The sequence below is a fragment of the Podarcis tiliguerta genome (assembly GCF_965153285.1).
Source record: "Podarcis tiliguerta genome assembly, chromosome: 10".
NCBI lineage: Eukaryota > Metazoa > Chordata > Lepidosauria > Squamata > Lacertidae > Podarcis > Podarcis tiliguerta.
The window spans coordinates 67,595,985-67,611,293 of NC_139543.1; the positions used below are offsets into that span (position 1 = coordinate 67,595,985).

General features: G+C 45.3%; 1 protein-coding gene across 1 annotated transcript in view; it reads right to left on the reverse strand.

Annotated features, from left to right (window-relative positions):
• CHCHD3 (coiled-coil-helix-coiled-coil-helix domain containing 3) overlaps positions 1–15,309 on the reverse strand; it is a 217,562-nt gene that overhangs the window by 160,528 nt on the left and 41,725 nt on the right. The gene's annotated exons all lie outside the window — the stretch shown is intronic.

Genomic DNA, 15,309 nt, shown 5'->3' on the forward strand with positions numbered 1-15,309 from the left:
AACTGTCAAAAAAACCACTCAGCAAAAGGTATTATAAATATTCTTCTGCATCAATATTGAACTCGTTTTGAGAGACAGGACAGCCATCAAAATCTGAAAGACTGCACAGTGTGCCTAGATTTCATCATGACATATAGCAAATATCAAAACAGCTCTGAAATCCGTTACATTACCACTCACCACGCTGAGCAAACGCAAGGCGCGCACACGAAATAATTTATCAAGTGTTTTGTTCAAAGCCAGGTACAGAAGAAAACATTTGCTTTTATATTTCCTCAGATCTTTGCCAGTCCTCTAAAATAAACATGCTATTAAAAGAAAAATCAATAGAAAGCTTTAAAATGTACAGTATCATAAAAGGTCAAGGCCTATCATCGATTTTAATACCACATTTTCTGGGGCAGTTTCCCAATGGGTTCTTTCTAATGTTCCTCTTCCTTTCGCTCTCTTTTTGTTCATTCCGAAGATGAAGAAAGCAAGGCAGCATCTCGCAGCAAGGTTGCTCAGAGACCGAAAAGCTGAAGACAGGCACATTCTGGCAACGGCCGCAAGCTAGAAGACCCTGGGTCACTGGGAGGCTGAGCTCCCTGCGTCCCAAGAAATGGAAGAAGAGCCACGTTAGGTTAGGCCAAAAGCCCATCATGGGAACTGCAATTTAGCCCTCAAAGAGCTACAGTTCCCAGTGTCAGGAGTTCAGCCTACACTCGAGTAGGACCCTGGCAGAGACACATGCCCGACTGGCATGTTCTCTCCCTCCTGGTCGATCGTTCGGGAGCTTCATAAGCTTTCTTCAGCCCGAACATTGCAGCGACTGATGCCAACCGACACCGGCACACTTAGCGATCCGCAGAGTTTGCGCACCTTGCGTGACAGACCTCAGCAACTCAGCATTTTGGCTAATCTACTTTATTTACATATAAACACACTCAGAGCACTGCAACTTGGCTCCCTCTCTCTCTAGCATCAGACAGCAAAGAGAAAAAAGAACAAAGGACAATAGTCCCATTTCATGGAACACAGTAACACAAACATCCTGTCTTCGTCACTTCCCACTCTGTAGAGTCAAAATATACACCGTCATGTGATAGACAAAAATCCCATGACTGCAGTCATGGAGCAGGAATTCTAGCACCCAGCACCCTTAACAATCTGCATTTCTCAGGATCCCTTGGGGGAAGCCTTGTGCTTTAAACATATGGGGTGGATGTGACTCTTCTCCAGCATCCTGTTCTCACAAAGGCCAACTAGATGCCTCACTGAGAAACCCATGAGTGGAACCTCAATATAACAGTGCTTGCCTCGCTTGTGATTCCCAGCAACTGGTATTCAGAAGCATAGTGTTTCTGAAAGCAGAATCATAGAATTGTAGACTTGGAAGGGACCACGAGGATCATCTAGAGCAACCCCCTTGAATGCAGGAATCTTTTTGCCCAATGTGGGGCTCGAACTCACAACCATGAGATCAAGAGTCTCATGCTCCATATCTACCATTGTCTAGTAGCCACTGAAAATCTTGAGCCCCATAATGTCATGGCAAGGACATCATGGCAAGGGAGAGAACAGTCTAGTGCCATCTATCAGTCACTGAAGGAGCAGCTACTCCTAGACTTGCTTTCCTCTTCCCTCCTCTTGCATGCACCATGTCCATCAGCTGGTCAGCTTATCACCCCGCTTTTATTGTCCATTCGGGAAGCCTAACCCCTGCCACAGTGTCCTTTCTCTTGGCAGATCAAGATAAGCAGGTGACAGCAAAAGTTCAAAGGTTTTTAGCTGGGGTAATCAAAATAAGATCCACTATTTGACTATTGATTCAAAACCCTAAAATGTATTTTATATAATTGACTTTTTACAGTGGTACCACAGTTTAATAACTTAATTCGTTCGGGAGGTCCGTTCTTAACCTGAAACTGTTCTTAAACTGAGACACCACTTTAGCTAATGGGGCCTCCCACTGCCGCCGTGCTGCCACCGCATGATTTCTGTTCTCATTCTGAAGCAAAGTTCTTAACCCAAGGTACTATTTCTGGGTTAGTGGAGTCTGTAACCTGAAGCGTCTGTAACCCGAGGTACCGCTGTATTTCTATTCTTTGTGTATTATATTGTTATTTTATTGCTATGGCCGATGGCTGGCGCAAAGATTCATTCATTCAGCTCATCAGTATCCTGGTACAAGTTGTGTTATTTTTTTACTACCTGTTTAGTTTTTAGAAAAATATTAGGTGCTATGTAAGTCAATAATGACAATGGGGATGATATGACACAGTTTGCTATATCTACGATGTACTGTTGAGGAACAACCAAAACAAGACTGGGTACAGGGGACAGGTTCACACAGTATGGAATCTCTATTAATTTACCATGATACCATGATACTTCATTCTTCTACACACACACACACACACACACACACACACACACAAAGCAAGAGAAATTAATTATTTCACAGTGGAATTATTTCTTCCACTGAGTGCTACATCCAGGCACTGCCACGTACACATTTTTAAAGTTGATTTAGTGTTTACAGGAATTTTCCTCAACAAATGGATGTGAAGATTTAGAAATATGGCGGGCAAAGGTTGCAGTATGTTATCTAGCAAATGACAGATAAAAATGCCACACCATATGGAGTCCAGCTGCCCCTTGCAGAACACACTCATTATTTGGGACCGTCTGAAGAGCTATTTGGAGCACTGCGCAGAAGAAGGGAGGGGAAATACATTTGCTGGAAGCTTCAAAGCCACATCTCTAGAAGCCACCGCTTCCAAATGGAAGGCTAAAAATGAGAATGTTCGCTCTTGCTAAGTTGTTGCCATCTGTTTGGCAGCAAACAATGGCTTGCGGGGGTAGGAAATCGCACAACTGGATGCCCTGCCAGAAAATGCATGGAAATTAGACTGTGGGACAGACTACCCTAGAGTGTGGCTTCTCCCTATAGCAGCCATTGGCAACCGGGTGCCCACCTGGCCTTTGGAGCTACAACTCCCAATGGCCAAAGTCAGAACATCTGGAGGGCAGGAGGTTGACAAAGGCTGTCTTAAAGGATCTCAAAGTCCAGGATCCAGGGGGCAGGGAGGGAGTACAGTGGTACCTCGGGTTACATACGCTTCAGGTTACAGACTCCACTAACCCAGAAATAGTACCTTGGGTTAAGAACTTTGCTTCAGAATGAGAACAGAAATCGCGCGGTGGCGGCACAGCAGCAGCGGGAGGCCCCATTAGCTAAAGTGGTGCTTTAGAACAGTTCTGGACCTCCAGAACGAATTTAGTACTTAACCCAAGGTGCCAAGACAAGAACATGCAGACAGCCATATCTGAAGACACGAACCAAGCATGGCAGGGCTCACTATTCACCATGTCAAGCATTCTACATGGGGAATATAGTTGGGCAATAACATGAAACATCACTGTGACTTCCTTCCCCCGCAGTTTAATAAAAAGGCGAGAACTTCCTTGGTAAGCGTGAGCAAAACAGATTATAAGCAAAAGAGAAATGTTAAGCAAAACACTGTTTATTAGTCAATGCCAGGGCAGAATAGGGGAGAAGAGACAGGGGCGAAGCAGTAAGAAAGTTTTAATTATCATTTATTTTATTCTATTATTTTATTTACTTACCACTCATTTTATTATCATTTATCGGGAGCCACAAGATGCACACAGTTTCAAACATCAACTCGACATTTAATACCAACAGCACACACTGTAAAAGGGCGCTGTTGGGTATCTATTCCACACTGAGAGTCATACTGAATATGTGCATTTTGGATTAAGAAATAAGGGGAAACGGAGAGACAGGACGTTGGTGCTGTTCCTCAGTTGAGGAACAGGATATTCAAAGTACATACAGTCATACCTCATTACTTCAGGCTGCGCATTTTCAGGCTGCGTCCTGCGGTGACCCAGAAGTACAGGAAAGGGTTACTTCCGGGTTTTGCCGCTCGCGCATGCACAGACGCACAAAATTATGTCTGTGCATGCACAGAAGCGGCTAATCGCGACCTGCGCATGCGCAGACACAGGTTGCGTTCTTTTCAGGTTGCGAATGGGCCTCCGGAACGCAACCAGAGGTTGAGATTTCACCCCTCCCATACCCAAGAATCTCCTGAGCAGTCTGCTGATTCTGCAGAGAGGAGGAGGCGTGTTCTGATATCTACATATTCTGCTCCAGCACCAAAGAGAAAGTGAGAGTCGGTCAGTGAGAGAGAGAGTCGGTCAGTTAGTCAGTCAGTCAGTGTGTCGGAAAGACTGAGTGTTATCTCTGTGTAGATAAGGTCGCTGCAGAAAGCAGCTGTAACACTCAGTGCAGTCCAGCATCTCCATTTGTATATAGTTTGTATAGTACAGTAGCTGTTAGTGAATAAAAGAAGATATTCTTCAGCGCTGTCGTCCGAGTGATTTATGCTCTGCTGTACTCTGCTGTGCACGGCTGTCTTCTGGAAGTGAGTTTGGTGCTCACAGCTCTGAGTTGTGAGTCCACAGCACTTTGACCTGTTCCTGTGAGGAAGGTGGTCTCTGGAAGTGCTACCCAGCTCGCCTAGCCCAGTCGGGGCTGAGTGGATGAGTCCAGTTGGTGACACTGGCTCAAGGGCCGATGCTGACAGAGGTAACACCGTACAACCGTTCAGGGTACCAACGTAAAACTTTTGCATGGATGGAAAAGGCTATCCCAGCAATTCTGAAAATTCTCCAAAGTGGACAGAGAGCAGAGGGGAAGAAGGGGCCATCTGATTAAGGTTAAGGGTTATGTGGTATGATTCAGTTATGCTTGTGCACCTCTGTCCATGAATCTCCAATATACACCCCACCTCTCCTCCAAGCTCACAACAGTATGTGTGTGTTCTTGCACACTTTATCCTCACAACCACTTTGTGAGATAGGCTGGGCCTAAATACCAACTTGTCCCAGAGGTACACGTCATAAGCATGGAAGAGAGTATTTATCCAGTATCACCATATGTCCATCTAACCATGATCGAAAACTAAGTGCAGGCTGTGTAAAAGTGCAAAAAAATAATCAAATACTAGGGAAAAATTGCTTCATAGATTTTCATCTTCACTACCACCACACATCCTCCTTGTTCAAGCATCTTCAGTACATATTTCAGCAGTGGAAATCCAATATTCCATTGAGGATGACAACACAAACCTCAGTAGTGAGTTCATCAATAGCATAATCACTATAATAAAACCGCTAAGTTATCCTCCCACTTTTGATTTCCCAGGGCATCCCAATCCTCTCTGCCTGTCATTTAGACTGTAAATTCACAGAGGTAATTGGATCTCCATCTTGCAAAGCACCCAAGTCAAGCACTGGGGTGGGGGTGGGGATTGTGCTTCTCGGTGATGAAAGTGCTGTCATAATCACCCTATACAGAAGTTGGTAATAGTAAAGTGAAGAAAGTAAAGAAAGTGAAGGTACTGTAGCCTGGATAGTTCAGCTGGTTAGAACATGGTGCTGGTGACGCCATGAAGGTTCAGTCTCCATATGGGACAGCTGCATATTCATCCCTGCACTGCAAGGGTTTGGACTAGATGGTCCTCAAGGTTCCTTCCAACTCTATGATCTACAGAACACACACAAATCTAAATTAGCACAGCAGTTTTTCACATTCCCCAAACAGAGGGAGTGATGAGGTTGGATGCAACAACAATCGCGGACCGCCAACTCCACATCTGCTGATCGATCCCTCAGACGTTTCCAAGTTCCAAGTCAGAGCAGTTGTACACTGTCTCCAAGGTCTCAAGTCACCACTCATCGCTGGCTTGCTGGCAGAAGTGTCAAGAACAGAGCAAGACCCCTGCTGGATCACACCAAGGTTCCTTCTAGTCCAGCATCCTGCCTCCCACCGTGGCCAAGAACGTGTCTCTTGGAAGCCCAGAAGCGGCACATGTAGCCAAGCCATGCTTTTGCTCCCCAGCTACTCATAACCAGCATCATGCTGCCTCTGAACCTTTAAGTTTCATATAGCCATTGTAGTTCACAGCTCCATGCATTCATCCGTAAGATTTATGATAACCCAGCACTGCCAAAAAATAAGGAGAAATTAGCTCATAGGCAGGAGAGCATTAGCAAAAGGGAGATTTGGCCAAGGACACAGCGGGGGACTATGGTAACAAAGTGCCAGGGTGGGGGGCGATATGAAATAATGTTCTGGATAAGTTACTTTCTTGGCAAGAAGCCCTAACTTCACTACGCAGAGATTTTTTTAATATATATTGTGGATTGTTATTCAGCTATCTCTGGCAACTAGCTGCAATTTGTCACCGTGTCCCTAAGGCAAGGCACACGCTGCTCCACTGAGTTGTGCAGATTTCTCAGCAGGCTTCTCCACAGGAGTTGACAGAGCAGGTGCATCGCGTTGACCACAAGCAGATTTCTCATCTCCAAAGTTCATGAGCCATGGCACCCATCTGGCACAGCGCACGCCACCTGCATGCCACCAAGAAAAATGCTTCCAACTAAAGGAACATTCTTCACTGGCACGTCAACAGCAAGTTCAGATGGTCACCTCGTCACAGCCATGAGCAAGAACGCATGATTTAACAGATGAGTCAGTCAATGAATGTTCTAGACATACAATGCTCATCTGAATCAAGGGAACATAAACCAGCGGGCTCACAAACACAGGAATTGAAATGGAAGGTATTTCAACCCTAAGTAAACATTAATTTACCCCCATCTAGACACTACCTACTGTTGGGAAGGTGGCAAGCACACACGCATAGAGAGATTTCAGGTGTGACTTGGCTGGTTTATTCAGAGGACTTCATCACGGAATATACAGATGAGGAACTACTATCGATTTTACAGGCATACAGGGTCTCATGATGTCACAAAATCACACATCAGCTTTTAGGTGATATACTGAAGTTACATGTGAGATCTTGCAGGAAAAAAATCAAGCTAGGAAATATTCTCAATTGATTAACATGCCCCTGAGCAAGAAACACACAAGACATGTTGACCAGCGTCTTTATGTATTAACTCAAGGATGTAGCAAACAAGTCCTCAACTCTAAGTAGCTGAAATCCTAGCTTCAGGGAATAGCCCAGTTTCACACTGTTTTTCCTCAAATATACCTTTAACCAGCACATGACCTATTGAAAATTTCTGTTTGCATCTTTTTCTACAAGAACATCTCTCTTTAGCAAACAGTATCTTCAGCTGAAGTAAACGTTGGTTACACAATCAAATACTGTTTACCTGCCAAAAACTCCAAATACAGCATTCTGCATAGCGTCTGTCAGACTTATGCTAGCTTTTGAGTCACACACAGCCAGAAGTCCACAGGCTATTAACAGCAAATAAAATATGAATAAATGGCCCAAAAAGCACCCACAACCAAATGCACACACCTACACCTATCTGGAACCACAATCCAGTGCAGGCAACAACCATTTTGTGCGGGGGTCCCATTCTCAGCCCCCACACACATACAAGCCCAGCCCACCCCATTACGTTCCCCCCCCCCAATTCCACCTCTGTTCTGCCCTCTTCCAGGTTCCGCACGTCAGCAATCACACATTTTGGACTCTCCTAAAATGGTTGTCACCTTATCATAACTTTCCAAATGTGAAGGAAGCCTCTTCTGGGAGAGACCCTTGTCCAGTCCCTCTCAGAAGTATAACTAAGCCCCATAACACATTGGAGACTGCCTCTGTTTGGGCTGAGTTTCACTTCAGTGTGCCATGCGTCCACTTGAATATCACTCCTTGTGTTCCTTTTCTGAGATACCTGCGATTACAGAAAGCTAGACCCAAAGGCTCAGCTGGAAGGGAAGAGGCCTTAAGTTGTCTGGAGAGAAAATTGCCAGCAAGGGTGTTGCTCCCAAATGGGAGCTATGTGGCCCAGACTCCAGCAGGGCTGGGGGGGTCTACTCTTGCTAAAGCTGTCAGGTGACTCCATGATGAAATTTTAAAAGGTAAGTTGATTCTTACACAATTTGACAGTGGTCAGTTCACCACCATCCCAACCGTATTGGGTTGGGTTCTGAGAGGTTCCCACACCCTGAAACTAAACTTAATGCATCCAACAGCTCTTAGACATTTTAAGCACATACTGAAAGCCATTCCAGATATTTAGATGGCTCTTTTTATTTTGCTCTCGGAAAAGCACACAGCACAGAAATAAGAGCAGGGGGAGACAAGAGATATTTAGCCTGCCTTCATTTTGTTTTTCCCTAGCAAATCTCAGCACGAAGAATTATGGCTTTAAAGCATCTTGAAAGCGTCTACGTTTGATGAAGATTTTATTAGGAGAAGGCAAATAAAAAATGTATAAAAAGGAATGAAAATATAGCTATGCAATACATGTCACTCTGTGTAAAAAAAGATATGAAGCTCATTTTAAAGACATGAAGTCATCAACTCGTGGTGGATTCTGAATGTCACCTTAAGTACTTTGGCAAAGAAGAGCTAACAGTGACAAAGTAGAAGAGTCCAAAATTAAACTGCCAACATTAGACATAAAAAATCCACAGCGCAGTTCCATTTTATAGCCTTAAGAGCTTGCTAGCTTTTTACATCTGCTAATGTAAAGTGCCCGGGTGAACCTCAAACAAAGAGTGTTTTTGATGCATGAGATTTCTGACATGAGCACACTGTGACTGCACATCTCTGATAAAAGGAATTAGATGAGCAAGGCTCCCATTTGCGCCACCAGGTAGAAGGTGGAACTCTAATGTCAAAGGCTAGGGGGTCAGAATGAGTGGCATTTTTCTCCCTGTCAGAGAGCTTGACATATGGACTGAGGGAGCCAATGGAGGAGTTAATCACAGCAGCAGAGCGCCTGCAATTCGCATGTGTCCCATTAGAAGCCTGCCATATTGTCTTAGGACAGCAGCCATGGTATATAACCCCACAGAGTATTCTTTCAATCAGGGAAAGAAATAGACATTTTGAACACAAGACCACAGGGACACATGAGTGTTTCGACCCAGCTGCAATGCTTTCTAGGCAATTCTATCAACCCATCATGGCACTCGGAAGATAAATATTCTCAGCCTAGAGAAGTGGGGTTTCATAATGGACCCACCACAAAAATACCTTACTGCTCAAAGAATGCTTAAGGGAGCAGAGGGTAAACCAATTAGAACTTGGCCATCTTTATACCTTTCAGCACAAGCGCAGGTCCCACTTTAACAGCTAAGTAGCTACTGCCCACACATAACAGTGCACATGTTCAGCAAAAGAAGCATCTAAGAAAAATTATATATGCAGCAACAGATCAATGGTTTTATCTTCTCTGTGTGCGGGAAGAACATTACAAAAGGCTTTATTAAAATAGCACTTATAGTAGGAGCAGCAGCAGCAGCAGAATTCTGCACGGTGCTTTGCAAAATGACTGTTGTCAGCAGGAGACAATGGAGGGATGAGCCTTCGAGGGTGAAGTCAAACTGTTGGAAAGTTACAGCACCTGCAGTGGCTGTAGAGACCGAAACGGGAGAGATATGTTTTGTCAGAGCTGGGGCAGGTGAAGGCGTCTGGTTGTGCTGATGAAGGTGTAGCATGGCTTTTCTTCTTTCTGTGCTCCTCCCAGCCGACATTCCTCCTCTGGTCACTGGTGTGATGGCCTGGGACTCGGGCTCGGACTCGGAGCCAGAGGAGACTCAGTCCACACTGGATCCTTTGCCTCAGCCGGCATCTGAACTAGGTCTGGGGCCTGATTCTGAAGAGCCCCAGTCTGCAGAGGTTCCCCTGCAACCAGCACCAGCTGGGCCGAGTCAGGGGCCTGAGCCTGCCCTGGCTCCAGATGCGGGGATTACCTCTTCAGCTGGGAAATCACTTACATCTGCTCTACTACCAGTTGAGTTAGGAGAGGCTGAGGCGGCCCCTGGGTCTAGTAACCCACCAACGTCTCCCGAGCTGAAGAGACTCAGGTCTGAGAGAAGGAGAAACCTGAGTACTCGCAGAAGGAGTGCTTGCCTTCGGGCGAGACAGGGAGGTGAGTCACCGGGGGATCAGGACCGGCCATTACCCCGACAGAGATAAAAGGCTGCTGGACCCCGCCCCAGGTTGCAAGAGCAATGTTGCTGTTTGCCAGAACCTGCCTGTGATCCTGTGCCTGACCTTGCCTGGTTTCCTGCTTTGTGTCCTGCCTTGGCCCTGTCGGACTGACTCCTCGTGGAAGCCTTGGATTCGGGACTGGACCTGGGCCGCGTTACTCGGGCTACCCCCAAGCCCAGCAAAGTTGTTGTGGATACACAACCTCGACTTGACTAATTGTCTCCAGCCACTGCAATGGTCTGCAAGGGGGTGACCATGATTTTGTCTACTTGGTCTTCACCATAACACAGTCCTTGGAGATTCTGCCTTCTTCCATTCTTTGGACATGAGCAAGCCAGCGTACACATCACTGAGTCATAAGTGGGAATATGCTGGGAGTGTGGGCTTGGAAGAGCACATCTTTGTTTGAGACTCTGTCCTGCCATGTGTGTGATACTGAACATCTTCCTGACACAGGGCACGTGGAAAGCGTTGCTCCTGGCAGGTGTAAGATACCCACGTCTCACTACCATAAAGCAGCATGTTCAACAAGCAACCCTGGTGAACCTTCATCTTGGTATTGGTTGTTAGCATCACATTCTCCCATACACCTTTGGAGAGGCGAGCCATTGCCACAGCTGCACTGCCAATACCCTTGTCCAGCTCTACATGAGTGGAGAGGATACTGCTTATGGTGAAGCCCGGGTAGACAAAATCATCCACCACCTCAAGGATGTGGTCAGCAATGCTGATGCATGAAGTGCTGGTGACACCCTGGCCCAAGATGTTGGTCTTCATCAGGTTGATGGTGGGGCTGAACTCCACCATCTGTTTGGCAAAACAGCTGATGAGACTCTGTCCAGCTTCTGCAGAAGTAAGCTTTCGGAGCCCTCAGTTGGCATTTCTATCACAGACAAAAGAGAATTCTTCACTGAGAAACCTACGTAGTGAATACGTGGTTCTTCTGGGTGCCCTCCTTGCAAGAAAAAGGCATCGTTTTTCTCTTGGAGGCTGCCATTCGAAGCAAGTTTGGTCTCCTGTAGAGCAGCAATGTCACCGTTGAGCATTTTCAGCTCGCAGTCAATGATGGCTACCTTCTGTGCGTCACTGACTTGCAGCAGGTCAGTGAACAAGCTTTGCAAAAAAAAAAACCCCAAGGCAAATCAAGGATGGATAGAAGGGAGAGCAAGTATTTCGTTCAGTTATGGTGGGGTATGGTAAATATGGGGTTATAAAGGGAAAATGGGTGAAATCAGCAGCACATCTCTGGGTGTCAGGTGTTGGCTTTTCGCAGTGTAGTAACGCTGCAGAGAGCTTGCTGGTTTTAATAAGGTTTTAATAAGAAAAACAAAAACTCCTTAAACACTAAATACAAACAAACAAACACGACCCAACCACCAACCCATCCCCCAGGGTAAATGGCAGAGCTAGGTGCTGCTCCTTATATACTGCACCCAATTCCTGATGCAGCTTAATCAATGCAACTCAGCAGGACCTGCTATGGTTCACAGCTGTAAAGCTGGATCTCGTCAGCTTGCTCTGGCCCTTGCTCCGGCCCCTTAAAGGTATACACATTGGGTGAAACAATGGTGAACCTTTACATTTAAAGAAACAGTTCAACATCAGGGACTGTCAGGTTGGTGGACATAGACTTAAAGTTACACTATGTGCATTTCCCTTTCCCTTAACACTGTTTTGCATGCGGAAGATCTTAGGTTCAATCCATGACATCTTCAGGTGTAGATGGGAAAGGCTCCTGCATTGTGTCTGGCAGAACCACTGTCCATCAGTAAGCTAGATGGACCAATACTCTGACATAGGCAGCTTCCTATGTTCCTATTCCTATATTGGGCATCATCTGCAGTTCTGCCCTGTGCGTATGTGAACAGAATTCTACCATTACACGGATGCAGTTTTTCTATGGTAGTGGGGGTGGGGGTGGGGGAGAGACATTAAAAATGATTTGTTCAAAAGGTTTTTTTGTTTCTTCAAGAAAACAACTATGCACGTTTCACGAACAGATGGGGTTTCTTAGAAGAAGTGAGAGTAGGGGAAAAAGACAGCAAAGCGATCATTACATTACACATCTAAATTATATGAATACCACCCACAGAAACCATTGCTGGAATGCAAATATCTTACAAAAAATATATATATTTCTAAAGAGCAGGGAAATGACTGAATAGTCTGTTGTGACCAAGGGAGCTGGCTGCACACAGAGCCTTATAAATGTGACAAAAAGAAAAAAAACCAGGTTAAATTTTACGTTGTACATAACGTAGACAACCAACTGTCCACAACACCCACATCTCATTTTTCTGTCTTCATACAGGACCACACACTAATTGCTACCAGAACCTACTTTCTGAATCAAGTTTATTTAACCATGAAAGCTTGCAATGGCTCCAGTTTCCCCAAATTTCTGCAGAGCTAAGCATATGAACTTACCTTGTGTTATAAGATCTCTGGCCCATCTTGCGCAGTAGTATAAATGATGATGGGCAGCAAACACCATTGTTGCAAGTTAAGCTCCCTGTCAGCTCTTCTGCCAAGCGACTTTTTAGACTGCGATGCCAAACACTGGACATCAGACCTTGTGCATGCAAATCCCATGTTCTAACACTTAGTGTGGTCGTTCGACACAACTTCAGCATATCCCAAGCCCCAACAGATTAGGCAGAAACCGGTCTGGCTAAGAGTCCAACAAGACTCCTTCAGACTATGATAATAGAGATCCTTGTGTAGTGCAGTCGTACCTCCGTTTACGTAACCCTCTGGTTACGTAAACTTCAGGATGCGCGCATGGCAAACCCAGAAGTATTTTACCAGGCTTCACCACGCGCACATGCGCAGAAGCAGTCCTCAGGTTGTGGAAACCTCGGGATCCGACTGGACCTCCAAAAGGATCCCGTCCGCAACCGGAGGTACCACTGTTCTAGCAGCCAATGCTTCCTCATTGCAATGCGGCTTGACTTGCCTCTTCCAGCTATTTTATTTATTCCTCATCCTATTGCTGAACTGCCTCTTTAGATTCAGACTCTAGGAGTCGGCACCCACCCTCTTTTACAATTAGAAAAAATAGGTCCTAAAAATGGTGGTGTTGCTGCTGCTGCTGCTGCTCTTGTTATTTATTAAATCTGTATACCACCCTATACCCATAGATCACACATAAAATTACAATATAAAACCCACAAAACACATAATACAAATAAGAACAAAAACAAACCAATAATCTGCACTTCCACAACACGTTTTAAAAGGTGTTGGGTGTCAGTAAGCCCAAGGCCTGGTTAAAGAGGAACGTACGGTATTTGCCCGGTGCCTAAAGGTGTATAATGAAGGCACCAGCCGAACCTGCCTGGGCAGAGCATTCCACAAGCAGAGAGCCACTGCGGAAAAGGTCTGTTCTCATGTTGTCTCTCACAGAGGAGCACCCATCTTATTTTTTCTAAATGATCCCAACTGGAGGTGGCAGAGGACATAATCCAAATTCATTCAATAGCACCATGAGGTGAGGCTTCAAGCCAAATTCTCTCCCTAGAGTCCTTCCAGGACAGAAGTCTAGTCATCCTTACGTCCTGTTGTAGGAATATAAGGACTTGGTTAAGCTCTGGACTCTGCTGGGTCAGCATGTGCCTTTCCTAAGAGTTCCACAGTGTCCTACAAAACTAGAATCTGAGGCTGTTTCTCTAGAACCAGCTGCCTGAAACCTGTTACGTACTCTTGAGTTGCATCAGCATGGCTGGTCCCTCAAGCAGGCTAGATGAGGACAGCACCTTCCATTTGCCCGATACACTGAATCTGCCTAATGCTGAAATATCTTAGTAACAAATCTCAACAAGTGCTAGCTCGCTGGTATAAGGACATCTGCCCCTGACTGGCTGAGAGACGCTAAGGAAATTCCCCCCTCTCATAACGCCATAGGAAGGGAAGAATGCAACACTGAGAGGTGAGCAACAGAACCACCACAAGCAGAGACCTCTTGATGTTACTGGAACCGGGAGAAGGGGAATCAAAGCACATAATAAATCGATCCATTTAAAATGCTAGCATTAATTACATTAACACTAACACACAAATACTAAATACATTTCCTTGTAAAAATCAAAAATCAATTAAGACAAGCCACAATATTTCAAAGAGCAGTGATTTCACCATAACACATTGATTTGCTTTACTACTCAATTCAAAGAGGCATATTTCAGCTGGGTTTTGGGGTTTTTTACAGAACCATTTGCCCACTAGCATCCAATTATTTACAACATTAAGATAATTTACAGTGTAATCCAATATATTACTCAAAAGTAAGTCCCAAACAGACCAATGGAGCACATGCCCAGCTAAACCACACCACACACTCCTCCCTTGACAAATTTCAGTCCAAGTACTTTGGGCTATTGGGAAAACTTTTTAGATATTTATATGGTTCATAAATTAACGTGTCATACTTTTTACTTTTGTTTGCCTTCCCAAATCAAACAACATGCTCAGTTCTAAGGCCCGACTCCTGCCTCTCTAGGCTTATTAGATCTAGAACAGAGAATGCATCTGGCACGATCTAGGGCATAAATAACATTGTCTCAGAGTGAAGGGTGGTTTCCACCAACCTTTAATGAGACAGTGGTAAGACCGAAGTAATCAGTCTTGACTCTGGGTGATGGGGATATCATTCCCTTCCTGGGCAAGGCCCTTGAGTGAGCAGTTGCCGGCCAACTCCAAGCACTCTTCGATGAAACTGGATTTCTAAATCCATTTCGTTAAGTTTTGAAGCCTGGCTTTGGTGCAGAAACTGCTTTGGTTTTATTCATTTTTTTATTTATTTACAGGCCATTTAACAACAAAGTGTTCTAAGTGGCTTGCAGCAAGGTTAAAAACTATCAAATGCGTTAAAAATAATAATATTGGAATGGTCTTTGGCAGGAAGGGAGAGGGGGAATAAGACTCCGTAGGTCTCCCTATACCATTCAGCAGTTTTCAAAACAATCAACCATGGTGTCTTTGCTGTTCCAGTTGGAAGACGAATGGTTCCACTCCTGCCTTGATGACCAATTCCAAAGGGGGGGGGCTGGGGAGAGTTCTGTTCAGCCAGCTAAGAAAGGTGATCCAGACCACTGCCTGGGTGGGAGAACACTGGGACCCCCAAAAAAAGAAGCTACACTGAGCTTACTAGAAGCGGAAACTGAGCATAAAGGTAAAGGGACCCCTGACCGTTAAGTCCAGTCGTGGCCGACTCTGGGGTTGCGGCGCTCATCTCGCTTTATTGGCCGAAGGAGCTGGCGTACAGCTTCCGGGTCATGTGGCCAGCATGACTAAGCCGCTTCTGCCGAAC